Source organism: Callithrix jacchus, chromosome 3 (genome assembly GCF_049354715.1).
Source record: "Callithrix jacchus isolate 240 chromosome 3, calJac240_pri, whole genome shotgun sequence".
NCBI classification, from domain to species: Eukaryota; Metazoa; Chordata; class Mammalia; order Primates; family Cebidae; genus Callithrix; species Callithrix jacchus.
Genome location: NC_133504.1, coordinates 2,503,511 through 2,525,038, shown reverse-complemented (window position 1 = coordinate 2,525,038; position 21,528 = coordinate 2,503,511).

The window sequence follows — 21,528 nt, the reverse complement described above, 5'->3', positions numbered from 1 at the left end:
TCAATTAGAGTTTCATTTTCACCATTACATGACAATGACATTCATTCTGCCATTTTGGTACATTTGAGCATCATTTAAAAAAAACTAATTATTACAAGTGACTAAATAACGTAAAAAAGAGAGACATTCTTTTAGAAAATGTCATCCTAACCAAGTTTCTAATTGCAAAAAAAGATATGACGATCTGTTACATACTTCAGGACACTGGACTTCATTTAAAGGGAAGAAGGTGTAATGGCAACAAGCTAAAAATAAAATACAGACGTAAAGAGAAATATTTTATAAGTTAACATACTGATCTTAAAGTAATTCAACACCAGCTATTGAGTATCTTCAAATAACGGGAATAATGACATAAATTAAGGCAGGGCCGTCCGTTTGGAGACTGGGTGGCAGCTCACGCCTGTAATGCCATGAAGGAATAATGACATAAATTAAGGCAGGGCCATCCATTTGGAGATTGGGTGGTGGCTCACGCCTGTAATGCTATGCTTTGGAGGCCAAGGTGGGTAGATACCTTGAGGTCAGGAATTTGAGACCAGTCTGGCTAACATGGCAAAACCCTGCCTCTACCAAAAACATGAAAATTAGCTGGGCATGGTGTTAGGTGCCTGTAATCCCAGCTACTTGGGAGGCTGAGGCAGGAGAATCACTTGAACCCAGGAGATGGAGGTTGCAGGGAGCCAAGATCACACCACTGCACTCTAGAATGGGAGACAGAGCGAGTCTCCATCTCAGAAAAAAAAAGAAGAGATTGGACATGTGAATTTACATATGTCAGTTACATTTATTCCTAAGAACAGGTACTAAATCTCCAAGTCTGAGAATTTACCCACTTCTGACTGGAAGAGTATAATGACCAGCAAGTGCTGATAAGAAAGCAAAATTTTAGATACAGACTTTCCAGGAGTTCATAAAAAATGTAGTGAAAGTTACCATGGTCTCATTTTTATTTAATTTGTATATGCATGGTTTTCAGCATGAGGTCCTATTTATATCTCATTTTTCTCAAGTGCTCAAGAATCATGTCTTCTATATTACAACCTTCCTTAGTTGTTTTTAAACGACTGAATGTTTGATTCAGCAGCTTTCTTGATGAGGCAGCTGGAAAAATAAGAGATGATTGATGAATCAGTGGCACGCACTTAGACCGTTGGTAAATACCATGTTCTCCCTGAGCTCAGTGGCACGATCACCCTACTTCTGTGCACTCACAGACATATGTGCACATGGGAGCCACCAAGAGCATATGTAAAAAAAAGTGTCCTGGCGGTGTTACTGCTTAAAAAGGTCATTGCACAACAAAGAAGAAAGTAGTTGTTTATAAATAAGCTTTCAAACTGGAAAAACATGATTTTGGTTAATATCATTTAGAGTGAAAATCGGTTAGAGAAGTCATTTATCAAAGATGAATTTTGAATGAATACCAATAATGTATGTTTACTTATACATTATTTATGAAACACACAATAATATATATGTGCTGATTTTGAAAATTGCTTAATAAACATAGTGGTGCCAATTATGTTTAATTATTTAGTTTCTTATTGATTCATTGACAAATTAATTTTCCAGTTGACTTTATTTTTATTGATAACTTTCACTGCAGTAAAATTTCACTGCTTTAGACATTTCCTTCTTAGTTTAGTTTTGCTGGTTTTTAGATTAACAAACTACCAACATTTTGTGAGTTTTTAATATTCGCAGTGAATTATTCTTTATAAAAAAAATCTACGCTGGCTATTTCTGAAAAAGATTGGGTGTGAGGAGAAGCTCAAAAGACCATGTTACGTGGAGAAAATAGTATGAGTCTTAGAAACAGACAGCTCAGAACTGAATTCCGTTTTTCATCTATTAGCCTTGTGACATTGGGAAGTTTCTTTGTGGGAGATTATATATATAAAGGGCTCCAAATATCCACTTTGGGGAGTTTTTAAAATAACTAAGGAAGATGAAGTTTGCTCAAAACCTGACTCAGAGCCTGAACCATTGTAGTTGATCAATACACCTGATTGTTACCATTTGAGTAAATGAGACACGAATACTACCTCAGTTTGAGTATTTATAACAAGACAACACAACGTCAGTTAAATGGATGGATTCTGAAGCCAGACTGCCAGTGTTCAAAACTAGTATCCTCTCCTCACCCACTGTGGGACCTTGGGAAATGTGCTCTTTCTGTGCCACAGTTCCCTCATCAATAAAATGAGAATAACAATAATGATAACACCTATCTTCTAAGTTTGCTTTAATAGTTAAATTAATTCATATAAGAAAAGCATTTTGGGTAGTGTCAGTTACATACTAATTTCTATACAAGTGTTTTCTGTTATTACTAAGTAATTAAGGCTGTTTTCTTTATGATTCTGTAGATTCTCAATGGGCCAGCTGGGTTTAAGTCCCGGCTCCTTTGCTCACTGAGTGGGTGACCTTGGGGAATTTTTTCTACCATCTCTGTGGTTCAGTTTCCCTATGTGTAAAATGCACATAATAAACTCTCAGATGGTTTGGGATTTTATACATATATATATATATATACACACACACATATGTATGTATGCTTCATATATGCTGTTAAGATATGTGTATTTACATATACCTGTATGTACATGTGTGTGTAGAGAAATAAATATAGATAAAAACACAGGTATTCTAAAACAAATCCCAGACATAGAAAGTATTCAATAAATGCTAGTTATTTTTATGGAAATAAAAAGAAGCAAAAAATTTATCAATATAAATATGACAAAAATGACTATGTAAGTAAATTAAACCTCCCAAAAAATTAAGAGAAAATAAATTGCTTTATTCATGATAATTACAATGATAAAGCCGCTAATTTGGTTTTTCAGTTGCTTGAGGCAGGGCTCAGCTTCCGTATTTTCCTCCATGGGACAATGTACTAGAAGTTAAAATACACATTTATGTCTCATTAATTCCTTACGTTCAGGAGCAGATCTTGACCCAGTCTCTTGACAGGTATCAGTTCAGCACATAGTATGTGCAGGACAATGATTTCTGTAGGCACAGCTCAAGTCGAGTTTCCGTTGATCAGCGCACGGCCAGCTTAACCCCCCTCTGCAGGGTGTATGGAATCCAGCGGTGTTCGGATCAGAAAGACCTGATAGCCTGGACTCACCACAGATCCTTTCCTCAAAGGCTTCTCCCCGAGGGGTGAGAAATGCCATACCGGTCAGATGTCATGAATCCTATGAGATTCCCCAGGACCTTCATTAACATCAGTGGAAACCCGGCTCCAGTGTGTAGGACGCAGCTCTGGCAGTAAAGGCCAGCAGAGAAGGAGGAGGTGACAATCAGAAGTGGAGAAGTCAGGTCAGCGTGCTCCTTCCAGGGAGTCAGCATGCCGGAGGCCACCGCCGCGCCCAGATGCCAGCTTGATTTCAACCTGGGGGTTTTGGACATTCACATCTAAGCGTGGTTGGGTTTCTCCACTTGCTTTCTGTGAATAAAATTTCCATGTGTTTTTTTTCCTTGTTTGGCTTTTTAACTTCTTGTCTGAACTGTGATTTGGGGAAATCTCAGCAGTTTCCGAATGTCTGGTAATGAGAACCTAAGCAGAGGGCCACTCAGCAACCTGGTGCATTATTACTACCTGGTGTGTAAATGACACCTGAGTCAATTTTAAAATGCACGTTCTTAGCTCTACATACGAGTCAGGGCCAGTCATGTAATTTCTTTCCTTGAGTGACTGTAAAATATGTGGTATTAAATGTCCACACCTACTGAGCCTTTTTATGTTTCACCCTGACAAAATAAATTATTATAATGACATAAATATTAAAGCCGGCGAGAACACACCTCAGCAGCTACTCATCTCAGTGCATTTTAGTCCTTACAAACCTAATTGACCAGCCTGAGTTTTTAATCACTTGATACCTCTCGTGACCCTATTAGGATCTGAAAAGCGCTCTTTAAGCGTATTAAACAAAGTAGGCATTTTGGAGCTTTGATTTTTAAGTGCAGTTCTGTAACAATTTAAAGGAAACCATGACCAAAGATGAAAAACCCATAATCAGAAGAAGCTAAGAAACCGTAGTGATGTCCTGGAGGCTGCTTAGGACGTGATGTGCTTTCTTCTCCACTGCTGGCCCTCACCGCTGTACATGGGCTGGAGGGACTGGAGCCAATAAGAGGTTCTGGAAGACTGACTTTCACCTCCAACTGCAGTGCCAGATTAACCCGTGGTGCAAGCATGCCTTCGGGAAGTCTCACGTACTTTCCTGCACGTTTTCTCTCCCTCGTGTTTCCACTGCAGCCATGCAGGAAGCAGCGTCTGTCCCGGCACACCGTGACATTCTTGTCCATTGCTTGGTCCTCCCTGCCTGTGTTCTGGGAAGGTCTTGTTCACTGTAAACTCTTCCCTGGGTGCTTTGCCTGCCCCTCATGTTGTTTGTGTCCTTATAGTCCTTAGAAAAGATGCTTTTGTAATACTCGCATGTTCCTTACTGAGTGTACAGTTAAGTACTATGAGTAATTCACATTGTTGTAACACCAGGCTCCAGAACTTTTCAACGCAAAAAAGCTGGCTAAGCAGCTACCCTCGTTAAGCGGCTCTTCAACTCTTCCATCTTTCCTCCCGCAGGCCCCGGGAGCCGCTGTTCCCTACGAAGACTTGGTCTCCAGGAAGTTGACTACTCTAAGTACCTCACATAGGTGGAATCATAACTTATTTATCTTTCTGTGACTGGCTTATTTCACTTAGCATAATGTCCTCAAAGTTCATCCATGCGTGGTATGCATTAGAATTGTCTTCCTTTTAAAAGTTGAACAATATCCCAGCGCACATGTCACCACATTGTCTTTATCCGGTCCTTCACTGATGGATGCATGGGCTCTTTCCACCTTGCGGCTCCTGTGAATATTTCTGCTCTCAACAGGAATATGCAAATATCTCCTCCACACCCTGCTCTCGTTTCTTTGAGGTGTACATCCAGAAGTGAAATTTCTGCATCACGTGGTCATTGTAGTTTTAATTTTTTTAAGGAATCATCATCATGTTTCCATAGCTGTTGTACCATTTTAAATTCCCATCAGCAGCGTATAAGGATTTCGGTCTTTCCGTTTCTCTCCCACACTTGTTCTTTTCTGTTTTTTTTTTTTGTTTTTTTTTTGTTTTTTTTTTTTTGCAGTAGTCATTCTAACGGATATGAGAACAATGTCATGTATGTCGTGTGTCATTGTAATTGTCTGTTTGTTGCCTGACACTAACTTTCTTCTGGAGGGAACCGCGGCTCTGCAATGGAACTCACTCACCTCCGTGTCACTGCTAATTACACGCCTGGAACAGTATGTCCTCAAAACCAGCTTTTCAAAGGATAAATGTTGCTACTGGTAAAAACTGCAAAAGAGCTTTAAGCTTTTTCAGCAAAGGAAAGACAGGTGACCCACTAAATCATCTCCTCCAGTGGGCCAAGGAGTAGAGGAGTCATGGCTGGGAGCTTCAGATGCCCATGTGAAAAGAGGTGCCCACAGGCCAGTCACCATGGCCCGTTAGAGGAAAAATGGAGGGTGGGAATAAAACCAGGGGCTGACCCAAGACCCACATAGAGCCTTGAGGGTTTTTGTCGGAGAAAAATACTATCTGCCGTCACCCTCTGTCCCCAGTTTCCAGCCTCTCCACCTCCACTCACCTGGGTACACTTCAGGATCTCCTGCCCTCAGCCATGGGTGCCGTTGGATATGCAGCATGGGGGTGTTTCTGTGTTCCGGACACCCAAAGTCAGAACACAACTGTACAATTCCCTTTAATTAGGCTTCTGCTAACCAAACAATCTTGGAATGCAGCCCACTGGCAAACTGGAGAATGCCATCATCCTTATCACAGTTTTATTTATCAAAACCAGTATTTATAAAAAAGATAAATAATGTTGCAAGATCAAAGAGTATATCCCAAGCTCCTGGTTTCACTCTATGATGGAGGTTGGCCTTGTAAACTTTGTCAGCAATTTAAGGAGGTGTTTTGCATATTTTATTGTCAAGCCGTCAATATATTCCTTTTCGGCAGCTCCGTTTCTCTAAGGAAGCCTAGTTTCTCACTTGCTATTTCCCCTCTCATTATCTCCTGCGGTTAGGGCAGGAACTCAGTGTTGCATACTTTTAAACCTCGGGTCTTCCCATTCAGTATTTTCTTTTAATAATTACAGGTCTCTTCTATAATAAGCTCTTCCTGACTTGTTACCGGTCTACATTTCTATCTTCGTTGGGTTCTGCTTTTAAACTGTTTCAGCACTGCTAATCACAAAGAAAAAGATAAGGTCAGCTTGCGTTTCTCCCTCACTCACAGCAGCTCAGAAAATGAACTGCAGCACTGTACCTTAATATCCGTGCAGGTAATGATGTATTCACTGTGGCAAAGTCTTCACAGATAATAACAATTACTTGCTTTTTGCAGATGTGCTAATTATCTCATCTTGATCAAGAAAAAAACTCTGAATTGGCTTCCACCGAAGTAGTTTAATTTACACCTGTATTTGATGCTGGCATGAAGCCTGAGCTATTTTATGTTACTTTATTTTTTGGACAGAAAAGTAAGGTTTCTGGAAAATTGCTATTAAGAAACTCTTAAAACAGCCTATGTATAAGATTGATTGTAGAAAGTCACCCGAGTGAGGTTACAACGCAGGTGTAAATGCAGAGAGATGGCAAGGAGACCGAAAGGCAGGCAGGATGGTGGTTTGCTGTATCCAGCTTGAATATGGGAACTAACTTCATCTATTTTGGATGTACAGAGATAACTCTGTTATTAAATGACTTAAATGAAGAAAGGAGCAAACTATATATTTTTAAGAGATAAAAACAACATCATTTCTTGGCAACTGAAAGAGGCCAGCGTTTTCCTGGTGTTCCATTCCTTTGTTTCCTTGTGGTTTTGCAGCATTGAGACCGGTATTGTTTGCAATTGCAGACGGGTTTTACTGCAATAAATTGTATAGTCACCATTCATCATGGAGAAACTAAACTGTAAACCAATATCAACAGCAATGACAATGACAACAAAAACGGTATTTAGAGTCACAAGGAAGAAACCGATTTAAACCGGGCCATACAGAATAGTATGAAGGTCAGGAGGGAGAAGAAAAGGGCAGGTCAGTTTATCTGCTTTGGGTGAGGAGTTGGAGCAGCAAACGATCTGGTAGTAAATGAGGTCCAGTCATGTGCTGGGGTCCTTGAAAGCCATGAAGGGTCTGGATGGCTACAGTAGAACACTGTTGAAAGTCTCTGAGCAAGTACGTGACAGATTAAAAACTGCTGTGAGGAAGTGGGCATGCTGAAGGTTCGTGGAGAATTCTGGAGTGGTAAGTGGCGCCTCCCCTAGACAAGCACCCCTGGCGATGGAGCGCGCAGGTGCTCTAAAGGCAGCGTGGAGCCGTGAGCAAGCAGCCGGCAGACTTTCCCAGCGGCCGTCACTCCAGGAGGCTGGGAAGAGGGAGATAGAGGTCACAGAAACAGTTTGCAAACTGAGTAGAGATGAGATCTGAGTGTGAAGCTTGGAGAATCTGGGAGTTCTCTGTACCTACTGTCATACAGCTTCAGTGGCATTTTCCTCACGGCTTTTGTGGCTAAAAACAATCCTTTAGGATTCTGCATGGGACCTAAGAGACCCCTTCTTTATCCCTAGGCCATTTTCAAGGCATACAGGTGTTTAAGCTAAGACAGTTATGAATACTTTAAGGTTGAAATCAAGTTAGATTTTACTTTATAGATATGTATTTTACTATATAGCTCTTTTTAAAAGTTTAAATAAAATCACGGAGGAGAGACCCATATGGAGCTATTAAAGGTTTGTTTAATAGGCTCAGGAAACAATTTAATCTTTCAAGCTCAGCACCACGGAAAACCACAATGACACTCCCTCCTAAATCATATTGTACTGTAACACAACCAGTATATGCAGATCAATGTTACTTTATTTTCACCCAGGATTGATTTCTTTTATCTTTATATTCAGAAATTATCTGCCACTGTGTAAAATGTTAAAAAACAGAGATGGTAAGGTAACTGCACAACTTAAATGGCTGGTTTCCAGATAATCTTCTACATATTTTAAAAGGTTAAGTGATCAATTTTCATAATCCACCAATATCCTTGTTACTTATTTTCCTTCTTCTTAAAGTATCTGATCCTTTGTCTTTACCAGCTTAGAACTAAGTAGTTGTAAAAGCTTTTGGAAAGTGGAAATCAGGCAATGTATAATAGGAAAAAAAGGAAGTGCACACTTCCATGTGGCTTATCTAGACATCTTAAGAACCCCAGCGAACATGCCAGGAACTTGCTATGCATGCAGGCAGCAAAGGTGGGGGAACCCATCAGAATTACTGAGGGAGAACGTCTCCCGTGTGGACAGCAAAACCTACTGGAAGTATGCATTCCCCAGTTGTGCAATCATGAGTGAGTTGTATGTCTTTTATTTAGAATGTGACTAGTCTGGGTTAAGCACATTGCCAATATTTATTAATAATCCATAAACTCAGGTTTCTCTCAATTAATTAAAAAACCACTAGTTATGTGTGATATTTTTTATCAATGAAAAATTATTTCAAAAAATATATCTCATTGTTCTTATAATAGCTTAGCACTGTACAAACTTCATTTTTCATTCCTCAGAAGAATCTGATTATTTGGAAGTAAGTTCAATGAGTAAAATTATTATGCCACCAAGAAATCTATAGAAATAACTATTAATTTATAGGAGACCATACCTAAAATTAAAAATAAAAATATATTATCTTTTAAAATGGTGAACTGAGAACTTCTAGAGTAAAACTTCCAGAATGTCCAAAATAGTGGACAAAGGACCTCTGCATACTTGCCCTAATGAAAACCGTCAGGATCAACATTTTCAGAAATCTGCACAGCGACACCAAGGCTTGCAACACTCTAAACGTATGCGCTCAACATAAACAGAAATGTGCTAAGAACGGCAGGTTTTGAAGCACTGTCACCAGCCATCATCACGTGAAAACAAGCAGCCTTGTGGCAACTGTTGGGGCCACACTGGTCTTGAAGCTCCTCAAAAATCTCATTCCCAGAGCACTCCACTTTTTAATCTGTCTTTCAACTTCCTTTGGAGCTCTCCCATGTGTAGGAGGGAGAGCTGTGGTCATTATTTGATCTGACTCAGAATTTTCTGTGAGAATACACTTACCCCCCCAACCCCCGAGTTCGTTGAAAACAATCAGCAAAGCTGCTTGAGGCTGTGATACTTCTTGGCATACCAAGATCTTGGTCAAAAATCTTAAAAGGAATATCTGGGAAATTAGATGTCCATAGGGACCTCTGAAAATCTCTGGGAAGGGTGCAGTGGCTCATGCCTGTAATCCCAGCATTTTGAGAGGCCACAGTGGTTGGGTCTCTTGAGTCCAAGAGTTTGAGATCAGCCTGTGCAACATGCTGAAAACCCGTTTCTCCAAAAAAAAAATAAATAAATAAATAAGAATTATCCGGGCATGGTGGCACATGCCTGTAGCCCTAGCTTCTCAGGAGGCTGAGGTGGGATAATCATCTGAGCCCTGGAGATGGAGGCTGCAGTAAGCTGTGATTAAAAAAAAGAGAAAAAGACAAGCTTTGTCATGTTTCTGAGAATCTAGAAAGTCATGTACATGTACAGAGCTGTGTGCATGCCCAGGGGACCCGAGAGGGTCCAATTCTTTGGCCTCTGTGCAAGGTTGGCCTTGAGGCTCTGTGTAAGCAATATGTGTGAATCGCCTGAGGGTGGGATACATGCTCAGTGACTTTGCAGACACTGGTTCGATGAGGTTTCCTGCAAACTCTTATCTCATCCTTATGCCAACGCAGAAACGATCTTAGTTGTCACACATCACAGGAAATTTAGACCATACAGGGTTAGTCCTGGAAAGTCACTGAACAAACAGCAGCAGCAACAACAGACGTGAATAGCAGCCACATCAAACTCTGCGGAGGGTATCTACTTTGCAAAGTTGCCAAGTTACATTTTCTGAAATAACCGGTTTCCAGTAAAAAAACAGTATGAGCCAGAAAAAGGAAAATACGGTCCATACACAGTGAAAAAAAGTAATCGATACAAAGTGTCTCTAAGGAAGCCCTAATGGGTTAAAGAAAGAAGGCTTTATTTAGTTATTATAAGTATATTTAAAGAATCCAAGAAAACAATGTCTAAAGTCTTAAAGGAAAGCATAATGAAAATTTGTGAACCAAGATAGTTATCATGAGGAGACAGAAATTATTTAAAAATATAGAAACTCTCAAATTGAAAATTTAGCCCAGCATTCAGCTTCTCCTTAGCCCCTCTCTCCCTGAGGGGAGGGCAGCCTAGTTTTCCTTTGGCACCACCAGAGTGCCCGTCCCATGTCCTCATCCCTGGGTCTGAGCACCTTTACCTGGCAGCACCTGAGTGCCTTCTCTGTGAGCACCCTTGTGCATTCACATGGGGTTGTGGGAGCTGCCGATGACCTTGTCTAGGCCCTCCCAGTGCCATGGGGAGCTGTGATGGGGAATGACCCCATCCCTTTTCTTCCTGTAGGCTGTAACACATCCCATCAGATCCTGCTGCCTTGCTCTTTAGTTGAGAAATTAACAGTTCACCTTTAGGTTCACGTGTGTCCCCACTCTCAGGGTGTAGAGGCCACGCTCTCCTGGGGCTCTCCCATCCAGCTCTGCCCCGGGCAGCCGTAGCTGCACCTCCATCTGTGCCAGCGTCAAGCCAAGTGCTGATATTCCAGCTTCCTGTTCCTGCGTGTTCCATCAGATGCAAGTCCTTCCTCCCTTGCTGAGAATTAATACCTTGCTCTCTCCATTGCTCTGAAGAGGATCGCATCCTCGTTAGTTGCCTTTGTAGATGGGGAGGTTCCGGTGGGGTGGTGGTTAATGGTAGGATTGGCAGTTCTGCTGCCTTTAGGAAGTCCTGCCAGGAAGTACCAGGGGTTCGAGGCACTCATCTTTAGATGAAGGGCCAATCAGTGCTTTAGTTCTATTTTGGGGTCAAAGCCACATCTCTACGAACCAGGAAAATTCCCTCTCTGGGCTTGTTATGTAAGATAACTTCTCCGCTTACAATAGTTTATGGGGTATGTGCATTCTGCCGTCATCTAAAGGAAACAGCCCTTAAAACATCAGGGACTGGTTGAATAATTTCTCAGATTATTTTTGTAAGAACTAGAAAGAAGCACTGAAAATACCAAGTCACATGTCTTATACTATTAGAAGTTCTGGGGCCGGGCGCGGTGGCTCAAGCCTGTAATCCCAGCACTTTGGGAGGCCGAGGCGGGCGGATCACGAGGTCAACAGATCGAGACCATCTTGGTCAACATGGTGAAACCCCGTCTCTACTAAAATTACAAAAAATTAGCTGGGCACGGTGGTGCGTGCCTGTAATCCCAGCTGCTCGGGAGGCTGAGGAGGGAGAATTGCCTGAACCCAGGAGGTGGAGATTGCGGTGAGCCGAGATCGCGCCATTGCACTCCAGCCTGGGTAACAAGAGCGAAACTCCGTCTCAAAAAAAAAAAAAAAAAAAAAAAAAAAAAAAAAAAAAAGAAGTTCTGATGAAAGTTTTGGTAAGAGAAAAGACTGAAGTAAATTGTCAGATTAAAAGAGTTATGAAGATTCTCTCTGATTGCATTTATCTGTTTTAGTTCCAGATGAACAACCAGGTCTCCTATTCTTTTTTATTTATTTATTTTTTGAGACGTTGCCTTGCTCTGTCACCAGGCTGAAGTGCAGTGGTGCAATCTTGGCTCACTGCAACCTCCACCTCCCGGGTTCAGGTGATTCTTCCACTTCAGCCTCCTGAGTAGCTGGGACTACAGGTGTGTGCGCCACCACATCCAGCTAATTTTTTGTATTTTTAGTAAAGATGGGGTTTCAACATGTTGACCGGGATGGTCTCGATCTCTTGACCTCCACCCCCCTCTCGTAATCCGCCCACCTCAGCCTCCCAAAGTGCTGGGATTACAGGCATGAGCCACCGCTCCCAGCTCCTGTGCTTATATTTTATTGTAAATATTTTTTACGTGTTGCCTTGTAAACTGTTTCTGAGCTATTCGGAAGCCCATGTATTAATGTTTACTTATAGTCTAGCAATGCTGTGAATATAATGAGTGTTTAATAAATATTTTTTCTTAGTTTCATTTTTTTCTTACTTACAAATTAAAAGTATGGTATCAACTCCTTACTGTATGATCTCAAAACGTTGTGTATTATTATAAATGAAAGAATAATTATTCAGACTATTCAAATACTGATATGAGATTACAGCAAAAGGAATTCTTCTTCTTTTATAGCTGTAAGATCTAAAATAAAACCTTACGGTATCTGCCAACAGTTCCACGTTGACCTCAGTCTGTGATATGTTTCCCTGCTCATTAGACACTTGAACGTGGTTTACGTGGGTGAGATTAAACAGATTGGCCACTTGTATGGGAATGTAGACACGGAGAAACGTGCTCAGGCTCAGGATGCCAGTTACAATTCAGTCTCTGTGCTGTGTGAGTGCAGAGGTGGACAGGGGGTGATGAAAAATCCCTGAGTCACTGCAAGTAATTTAATTATAAATAGAGGTTTTATGAGTGGTGTTAATGTGTGCCACCTCAGCGAACTTGACAGTAAAGGTTTCACAAGCTACAGTGACACCTGGAGCCAAGTCACATGTAGGAATTATGCAGCCTCAATAAAAGCCACTTAATTAGCATTGTAAATAGTGTTCCAGCATTTATGAGATGTCGGCACATTTGCATACAGAAACGTAATTACATCATTTGCAGCTGTTGTGTTTGTTTCATAAGACCTTGTCACTTTATTAGCAGAATATGGAAATCAGAAATGAACCCTCTCTGCCTTTCTAATTCTTAGTCCTCGGAAGATTGTAGCAAACCATGGTGATGTGGTGCAAGCTCTGTATCTTGACGTTATCACCTTGTGTTAGACTGGTTTTAGAAAAACGTAGCCCAGGCTGGACACGGTGGCTCATGCCTGTAATCCCAGCACTTTGAGAGGCCAAGGCGGGTGGATCACGGGGTCAGGAGATCAAGACCATCCTGGTCAACATGGTGAAACCCCGTCTCTACTAAAAATACAAAAAATTAGCTGGGCATGGTGGCGCATCCCTGTAGTCCCAGCTACTCGGGAGGCCGAGGCAGGAGAATTGCTTGAACCCAGGAGGCGGAGGTTGCGGTGAGCCGAGATTGCGCCATTGCACTCCAGCCTGGGTAACAAGAGCAAAACTCTGTCTCAAAAAAAAAAAGAAAAAGGAAAAGAAAAACGTAGCCCATCACTTATTTAGTAAAGGGGATTTGAGTAATTTGGAAATACCATTTCCTGATTAATGAACATCATTAATTGGCTCTTTTTGGCTTTCTCTACTCATCACTGAAATCCTTTACTTGCTCTGTCACCCTGGAAAGATGGCCAACTTATGCCATGCTGGTTTAAAGAGGCTCATTCTATACTTGCCCTTATTTGTATCCTTCAGATAGTGACAGCTATCTTGGATTCTGAATTTAATAAAGTCCACTGGAATGGAAGAATCTAACCACAATGGAGCGCTATTTAGTGAGAGTTTTAGACATAGAAAGCTGAGATCCGCTGCTGAACGCGGAATGGAAAAGATGTGCACCCAATTTAATTTATTGTCAATTCTTTTGAAAGAAATGCTAGTTGAACCAATTTAATAAATTGTATTAGTGCAGTTTCACGTACTAACAGATAAGGTTTTTGTATTTCAGTTGCGAATAAAAAGTTCACCAGGGGTTTGTGATTTACTATCAGCAAATCGGCTTTAAAATATGCAGTTACGTATGCCGTGCTGGCTTCACCCTGTGTGAACTTAGGCACCAGGAGTACCAGGCAAGTCTGAGGTACTTCTTGAGAAATAGGACATACCTGTCTTACATCCTGGGTAACTGAAGCTAAAATTATTCCAGGACATCAGATTAGTCATAGAAATAAATGACAGAGTCTTCAAGGAAAAGCATTTGAATAGCATGGGATTCAGTGATGCAGCCTCCACCACTCACTCATCCTTTCATCCGTTCAGTCAGCATTTATGCATTTAGGTGCCAAGAAAGGGAGCACCGAGCTAGGTTCTCAAGCTGGAGGCTGAGGATAGGAAAGACGAATGTGTGAAGTCTGACCATAAAAATTCTACAAGTTAAAATCCGAAGTCAGTGTCAAATATGCTTTCTGAATCCTCATCTTTATGGAGTTCTGGGCTGGCTACAGTTCAATTTTAATAAAACAGATGTTGTCCTAAATTTATAGAAATTTTAATTAAGTATAAAATTCACATGCAAGAATAGTTAGACAGGTGTGAATGTATGGTGGAGTATGTGTTTGTATCTTACTGGAGAAATATTTCATATTGAAACGGCTAAAGGGAGAGCAGTCTGCAAAGCTTTGATACCAAGTGTCTTGATGTCCCTTCGATCTTGATGACAGCAGCCGCTGAATTAATGCCTTTTATTGTTTAGGAGCGCAAATCCCTCACGGGGTTGAGTTCACTGAGAACCTCTGTAAGTCTCTCTAGCCCATCTTTTCTCTATTCTACTCTACTTTTCACAAAAGTAATGACATGGTAAACCCCAGGAACTTCCTGTGTTCTAGAAAGACACTCTGCAGACCAGATTTCCACCCGCCAGCTTCCCAACACATGGAGAACGGTGCCATGGTGCCTGGCCTTGTTAACTGTGGAAAAGAATTAGATTATTTAAAAACCCGAAACCCTGTCTGCATATGGATTTTGTATAAAAAGGGATCCCATAAAGAGAAAGCTGGTTGTTTTTGTGGCCCTTTTATTATTTTTTATGGGATATCTTTATTTTTTAACAGATTATTTAGCCACGATTGCAAGTACTTGGTTAATATTATTGTTATTTAAACTACCTTTGTGAGGCATATGTAATTTGGTTAATAATGGAGTAAATGCCACAGAAAGGATCTTGCCTTAAGAATTCATTAAGTTTTTTATTGCTAAATCTTCTCTTTTTTTTTTTACTTTTTTGGTGGAGATAAAGATGGAGTCTCTCAGCGTCACCCAGGCTGGTCAGGAACTCCCGAGGTCAAGCAATCTTCCCACCTTAGCTTCCCAAAGTGCTGGGATTATGGGAACTACTGTGCCGGGCCATGTGAAAAATTCTGACCCCTAAAGTCAATGACATCTATTACAAAAGTGACGGCCGCTTGACCCGGGAGTATAGTGTGTACTCTGAACATGGGTTTGTCGGCTCTGTTTTATAGTGACCGCTCTTAGAGGTAGGAAAGGTGACCACACAGATTCCTGATGAAACTTTTTGCTAGTGTATCCACGAGCTCTTCTCCTTTCTTTCTGTATTTAGCTCAAGGTAATTTTTAGGGTTATGTAAATGTAGCACAAAACACACAAAGAGCCACAAAAACATTTGCTCCCTGTTGACCCTGACACTTTTCGTAGAGCTGGCAATGATGGCATCAGCAGCCAGGGCACTGGCAGCTCTTCTCATCCCCTCCCTCTGGACTCCTGTGCGTGCATTTCCAGAAGTGAAATACTTTCCCCAGCATATCCCCGGTTCCCATTTTGCCAACTACATTGCTTTTCTTGCTATGTGCTCAGAGAAGCTGAATGATGACGGTGACATGAGGTCGTCTGATGCGTATGCAGGCAGGAGGCTGAATTCTAGAGGCAACTCAGACCTCTTGTAAGCCGGGGACCCGCGCCAGGCCCTGGGCTGGGAGCAGTGGTGCAGAGGCTGAACACTGGCCCCGGAGCGCCCCTGGGGTGCGTGGCTGTGGCCTTCTCTGTGTAGAATGACCCCGACTTCTTTGAACTGGGTAAAGTTCTCTGGCTTGTAGCTTTAAAGTTGCTTATGAACCTGTAAACCCCCACTCTTTCTTCTTAAATATCAGAAATGGTAATAAAGATAATTAACATTTTTCTAATAGAAAGGTGAGAAAAATAAAGAAATGCTTAAAGGATAATTTGGCGCTTTTCAGCTTAAGTAATGGAAATGAATTAAAATTATGACTAAACTTACAAGAATAATTACCATATTAATTAACAGTTTCTACGATGTTCTTGATGAAATGACTCAGGGCTTGTTTCCTGAATCCAGCAGCATCCCCAGACACAGGCAGAACATGTTTCCTTCAGGCCTGAGCCTTCTTTCCTCTCACCTGTCACAAAAGCACGAGTTCCTGCATTTTACGGTTTTTATTAAGTTACACGGTGAAGAAATTAGGTCCGAAACTTATAAAGTTGGATTTACCTCAAGGAAACAGTATATTATAGTTCATTTGATTTGGTAATAGCAGAAACAATATATCAACAAGTTCTGATAATACAATTTTTATATTTCAGAGACATCTTTTCATATCTAATCTCTGGCACTTCCGTTGGAAATAGTAAGATAAAGATATACAGCAAATTTAAAAAGTGTTTCAAAAACTCATTATTGAACTAAAAAATAACCAATTTTCAAGTTAAAATGGCCAGTAGAAAGGAAAAATAAAATGTATATCAACAAGAGTTACGTCCCAAAACAGCATTCACTGACTCTTGGTTTTTTAAGCAGGATGGTATTTAATACAGGGAATTAAACGCCTTTGAACATCCTTGTGAAGTGCTGGGAAGGAGAAGGCCAGGGTGAGTCATCTGAGCTCTCAGCTTCACGCCAAACTTTTAGAGATCAAAGGGTCACGGGTCCAGAAAACTGATGCCAATGATCAGTACTTAAGAAGGTGGTTTTCAGAGCACTCGGAAGCCACCACAGAAAGCCCACATTTGCCACTTGTCTGCCTGTTTGCTGGCCACACCCCGAAGTGCATGAACGTGGCTTTGCCTCTCTTCTCCATTCCAAATCCTTCACAAGGGCCTCTCATGGGCGGCTCTGCTTAGCCAGGGGTGCTAGTGGGTGCACTTCCCAGGCTTCCCAGTTCTCTGAGGTGGGAGACTGAGAAGGGGCAGGGCAGGGTTCTGTGGCCAGAACATCAGGAGCCCAGGACGGCTGTTCAGGAGGGCTTCTGTTGATTAGTATGACAAGGCATCTCTCCAGGTGAGGGATTTGGCATTGTTTACAGAAGCAAATGGCTCACTTAAACAAAGCAGTAACACTGGCCCTGCAGGGGCCTGCCTGGTCTTAAGGCGGAGGGTAGGAAAGGCCACCCTGGCATCCCCAGCAGTAGCCACACCTTCACCTGCACCACACAGTGCCCTGCGCTGCTGCTCTGAGGGCCCCCGGGCTCAGATTCGCACCCACCGCAGTTTACTAGATTCCGTTACTCTTCCCAGCCTCCTCGAGTGACGGCCGCTGGGAAAGCCTGCCGGCTGCTTGCTCACGGCTCCAGGCTGCCTTTAGAGCACCTGTGCGCTCCATCGCCAGGGGTGCTTGTCTAGGGGAGGCGCCACTTACCACTCCAGAATTCTCCACGAACCTTCAGCATGCCCACTTCCTCACAGCAGTTTTTAATCTGTCACGTACTTGCTCAGAGACTTTCAACAGTGTTCTACTGTAGCCATCCAGACCCTTCATGGCTTTCAAGGACCCCAGCACATGACTGGACCTCATTTACTACCAGATCGTTTGCTGCTCCAACTCCTCACCCAAAGCAGATAAACTGACCTGCCCTTTTCTTCTCCCTCCTGACCTTCATACTATTCTGTATGGCCCGGTTTAAATCGGTTTCTTCCTTGTGACTCTAAATACCGTTTTAGTTGTCATTGTCATTGCTGTTGATATTGGTTTACAGTTTAGTTTCTCCATGATGAGTGGTGACTATACAATTTATGGTCCAAACTAGGATACTTTTGAGAGTGAGGGGTTTCTGTTAATGAGATACCTGGGCAAGAGGCACAGGCCAGACCTTTTAGGCCATCTGAGAATGTTCTGAGCAAGCCAGGCGACAGGCCATGTGCCTTATTTTTTATACATTTAAAAATAACATTTAAAAATTATCTATTGAAGTGTTACAAGTTAGACAGTTTTGACCAAATTAAAATTCTACTTTGGACTCATATTTAATTACCAAGGAAAGAAGAAGCAATTACAATCTTAACAACTTAGAGAAATGGCAACTTGATTTTAAAATAGCTACTTCCCTGCCAGAGATTTCTCTGTTTTGCTTATCATGGTAAGCTACCTTTTAAAGAGAAAAATAAATTTAATACATCAGCAATTTCTGTGTTAATCTGAACATGGTTGGTGTTTATTATTATTATTATTCATACACTACTTTAAGAAACTCTCGGTAGAAGAGTCATGTTATTATTCTCTTCATCTCATAAAATCTGGCTGTCCACAGAGGTTCTTCAAAGTTCACTCTATAACCAGACATGAATTAAGCAAACATTTATATAAACTCACCAGGTGTTAAAGGTTAATTCAATGAATCCAAGGTAATCCAATCATTTGACCCAAGTTTATAAAACACTGATAGAAATCTCTCCATAATTAGTCTAAAGACATGAGGCATTGTTACTCAAGGCGGCAAAAAAGTAAAGCAATTTGTTAAAAATCACCTCTATAGCTCAGTCCTCCCTCACCCAGAGAATGCAGGAAGGAGAAGGAAAGATAGGTGCTCAGGAGTGCAGAGGACACACCGAGGGACAGCACGGGGCCCAGCCAAGGAGGGAGACTGTCCTGCTTCCATGAGAACAGACAGGAGAAACTCAGCTCTGAGAGAAGAGACTATCTGGTTGTGGTGCCAGGAGCCCTTCTAATAAAAGCAGCACCATCCACAATAATGGTGTTTAACGTTTAGTGAGCACTTAATATGTATGAGCAACACTAACCTTCGGCTTCTCCCACCACCCCTGTTCATCATCTGAAATGCTGCTGTGTTGCTGCGGTACCGGGACCCCTCCTAGACGCACAGCTGCACTAACAGTCAGGTGGAAATGAGTGACTGGGAGCAGAGCGGGACACCTGTTTACACAGCTCGCATGTCTCCAGGCTTGTTAGTCCCCACTCCGCGGGGCTGTGTTTTATAGAAATTACGGCTCTGATAAAAGGCTAGTTTGAGATGTTTCATAAATAGCCCGGGAGTTTCTTTCACTGTTATTCAAGGCCTGCGTGGTGTCTTCACTTCTGCGACGTGCGCAGTGCTCACTGGCTTTCATGTTCCAACAGAAAAACAGTTTTCCCCGTTGTGGGGGAAATGGCCAGGAGGGAAACATTATCTATTCTTCTTGAAAGAACAGGAGTCCCTTTGTAAATGCTAAGCTTTGTGATCCTCTGGCACATCACACACACTTCGGGTGTCCCCAGAGAAGCGTTTTCTCAGTCTCCTTATGCAGATTTGTTTTTTCTGAATGCAGCAGAGCAGAAACAGCGTTCCTTCTTTTCCCCAAAACACGCTGGCCTCTATACAGAAGAGCTGCGCTGAGCCAAGGGCTTGGAAGAGCATCTGCCCTCTCTTCTCACAAAGCAGCCTCTCTGTCTTTGTCCGAGGTGGGTGTACTGTGATGACTCTACAGTCTCTGAAATTCATCAGTACGTGGCCTTGAGGTTTATAAATCCCAGCTCTGGCCCTGTCTCTAGAAACGGAAAAGAAGACTGCCAATACAGGGACCTATTCTCAAGTCTGTTCCCGAATTTTCACTCATCTACAAACGAGTCAAAGCCAAGGCGATCTTTATTAGCGTTTACTTTACATAACTACTTTGGAAACACCTGGTTCCCGAGGCTGGTCTTAGGGACTGATTTGCATATCTATTCCTGAGCTTGCTGGGGCAGCTGCAGGAGGAATGCAGGAGAAAGTACTGCCGGGTTCTAGATCCTTGAGGAATCTAGAAATTTCTATTTGACCCAGAAATTCCATTACTGGGTATATATCCAAAGGATTGTATATCATTCTATTATAAGGACACATGCACACGAATGTTCATTGCAGCACTGTTTACAATAGCAAAGACCTGGAACCAACCCAAATGCTCATCAATGATAGACTGGACAAAGAAAATGTGGCACATATACACCATGGAATATTATGCAGCCATCAAAAATGATGAGTTCGTGTCCTTTGTAGGGACATGGATGAATCTGAAAATCATCATTCTCAGCAAACTGACAAAAGAACAGAAAACCAAACACCACATGTTCTAACTCACAGGCGGGTGTTGAACAATGAGAACACATGGACACAGGGAGGGGAGCACTATACACTGGGGTCTGTTGGGGGGCGGAGTCTAGGGGAGGGACAGTGGGGGGTGGGGAGGTTGGGGAGGGATAAATGCTTGATGTAGGTGATGGCGGGATGGAGGCAGCAAACCACCTTCTGTGAGATATGCACACGTACCCCAGAACTTAAAGTAAAATTTAAAAAATTAAATAACAATGAAAACACTACCAGTCAAAACTTATGAAAAAAGTCTAAGGAAGTATTTAGGGAAAAAAATTGTCTCTAAATATCTTCTAACAGAATAAACATCAAAACAAGTTTTAAAAAAAGTACGGCCAGGTTCTTCAGAGCCCCAAGCTTGCTTACTGTGAGCTGAAAGTCATAGGCTCTACCATGCAGCACGCAGGATGCACAGCCAAAGGGGCAGGAGAGGAGCCCGTGCTGAGGGGCGCCTGGGTCCCTCAGGCAGTGTGGAGGGAGCTGAGGGGGCAGCAGCCTGGGATTCTGCACACCTACTTCCTTAAGCCTCCACGGGGACTGTGAAACAAGCTTCTTCCAAGATTCACTGGCTGGAGACAGGACACTGTGGCTGCTGAAACCGTGCTCTGGAGGGAGGTTGATGGTGACTGAGGCACTGGCCTAGACTCAGTGAGCGCCAGGGATGGAGACCAGCACATTCATGCTTGGGCATATTCCCATGTCTACCAACAGCCATGCTCTCCCGATTCTTCCCAGTGCAAAGGAGCTAATGTGTAGGAACCATGGCCCACCGGCCACACATGACGGCAGGACCTACACTGACAGACCCCGTTGTCACAGATACGCATAACCCACCACTAGTAATCTCTTTGGGGAAATAGCACTTAAGGGCCCTGATGTATGAGTGCCTTCCCACCATCCCCGGCCCTCCCTCCTGCAGGGGGGTGCTCTCCTCCCGAGGCCCTGTGCCCCTGAGGAGCAAAGGCCACACCTGGATTTTCAGACCGAGATTTTTTATTTTCGTGATTAGTCTTGTCAGCCTGAAAGGAAGAACCTGAGGCAAAATTAATGTAAGTGGAGAGTTTTTTGGGGCCAAGTTTGAGGGGCATAGATTCAAGTTGCCCTGACTATGCCCTCCAACTAGCAGCAGTTGCAATGGGGTTTTCAAGGCTGATACAAAGGCTCTGTGAGGAATTCTACAAAAGTTACGTTGACTAGTGATGAGCCACACACTGTTACATAGAGTGCGGCTCACGCCCAGTGAGGCCTTACTAGGCTAATCTATAGGCACTTGTCCTAGCAGCAGTTTCCAGAGATGAATTCACAGCTCAAGAGGGAATCAGTACGTGATCACAGTCTTGTTTTAACGTCTCTCCGGGCTGATCATTAAAAGGACTTGCATTCCTCGGAGTTCTTTCCTCAGCCTCTGTCACCCACCCTCCTAGCCACAGCCCCTTTCTGTCTTCT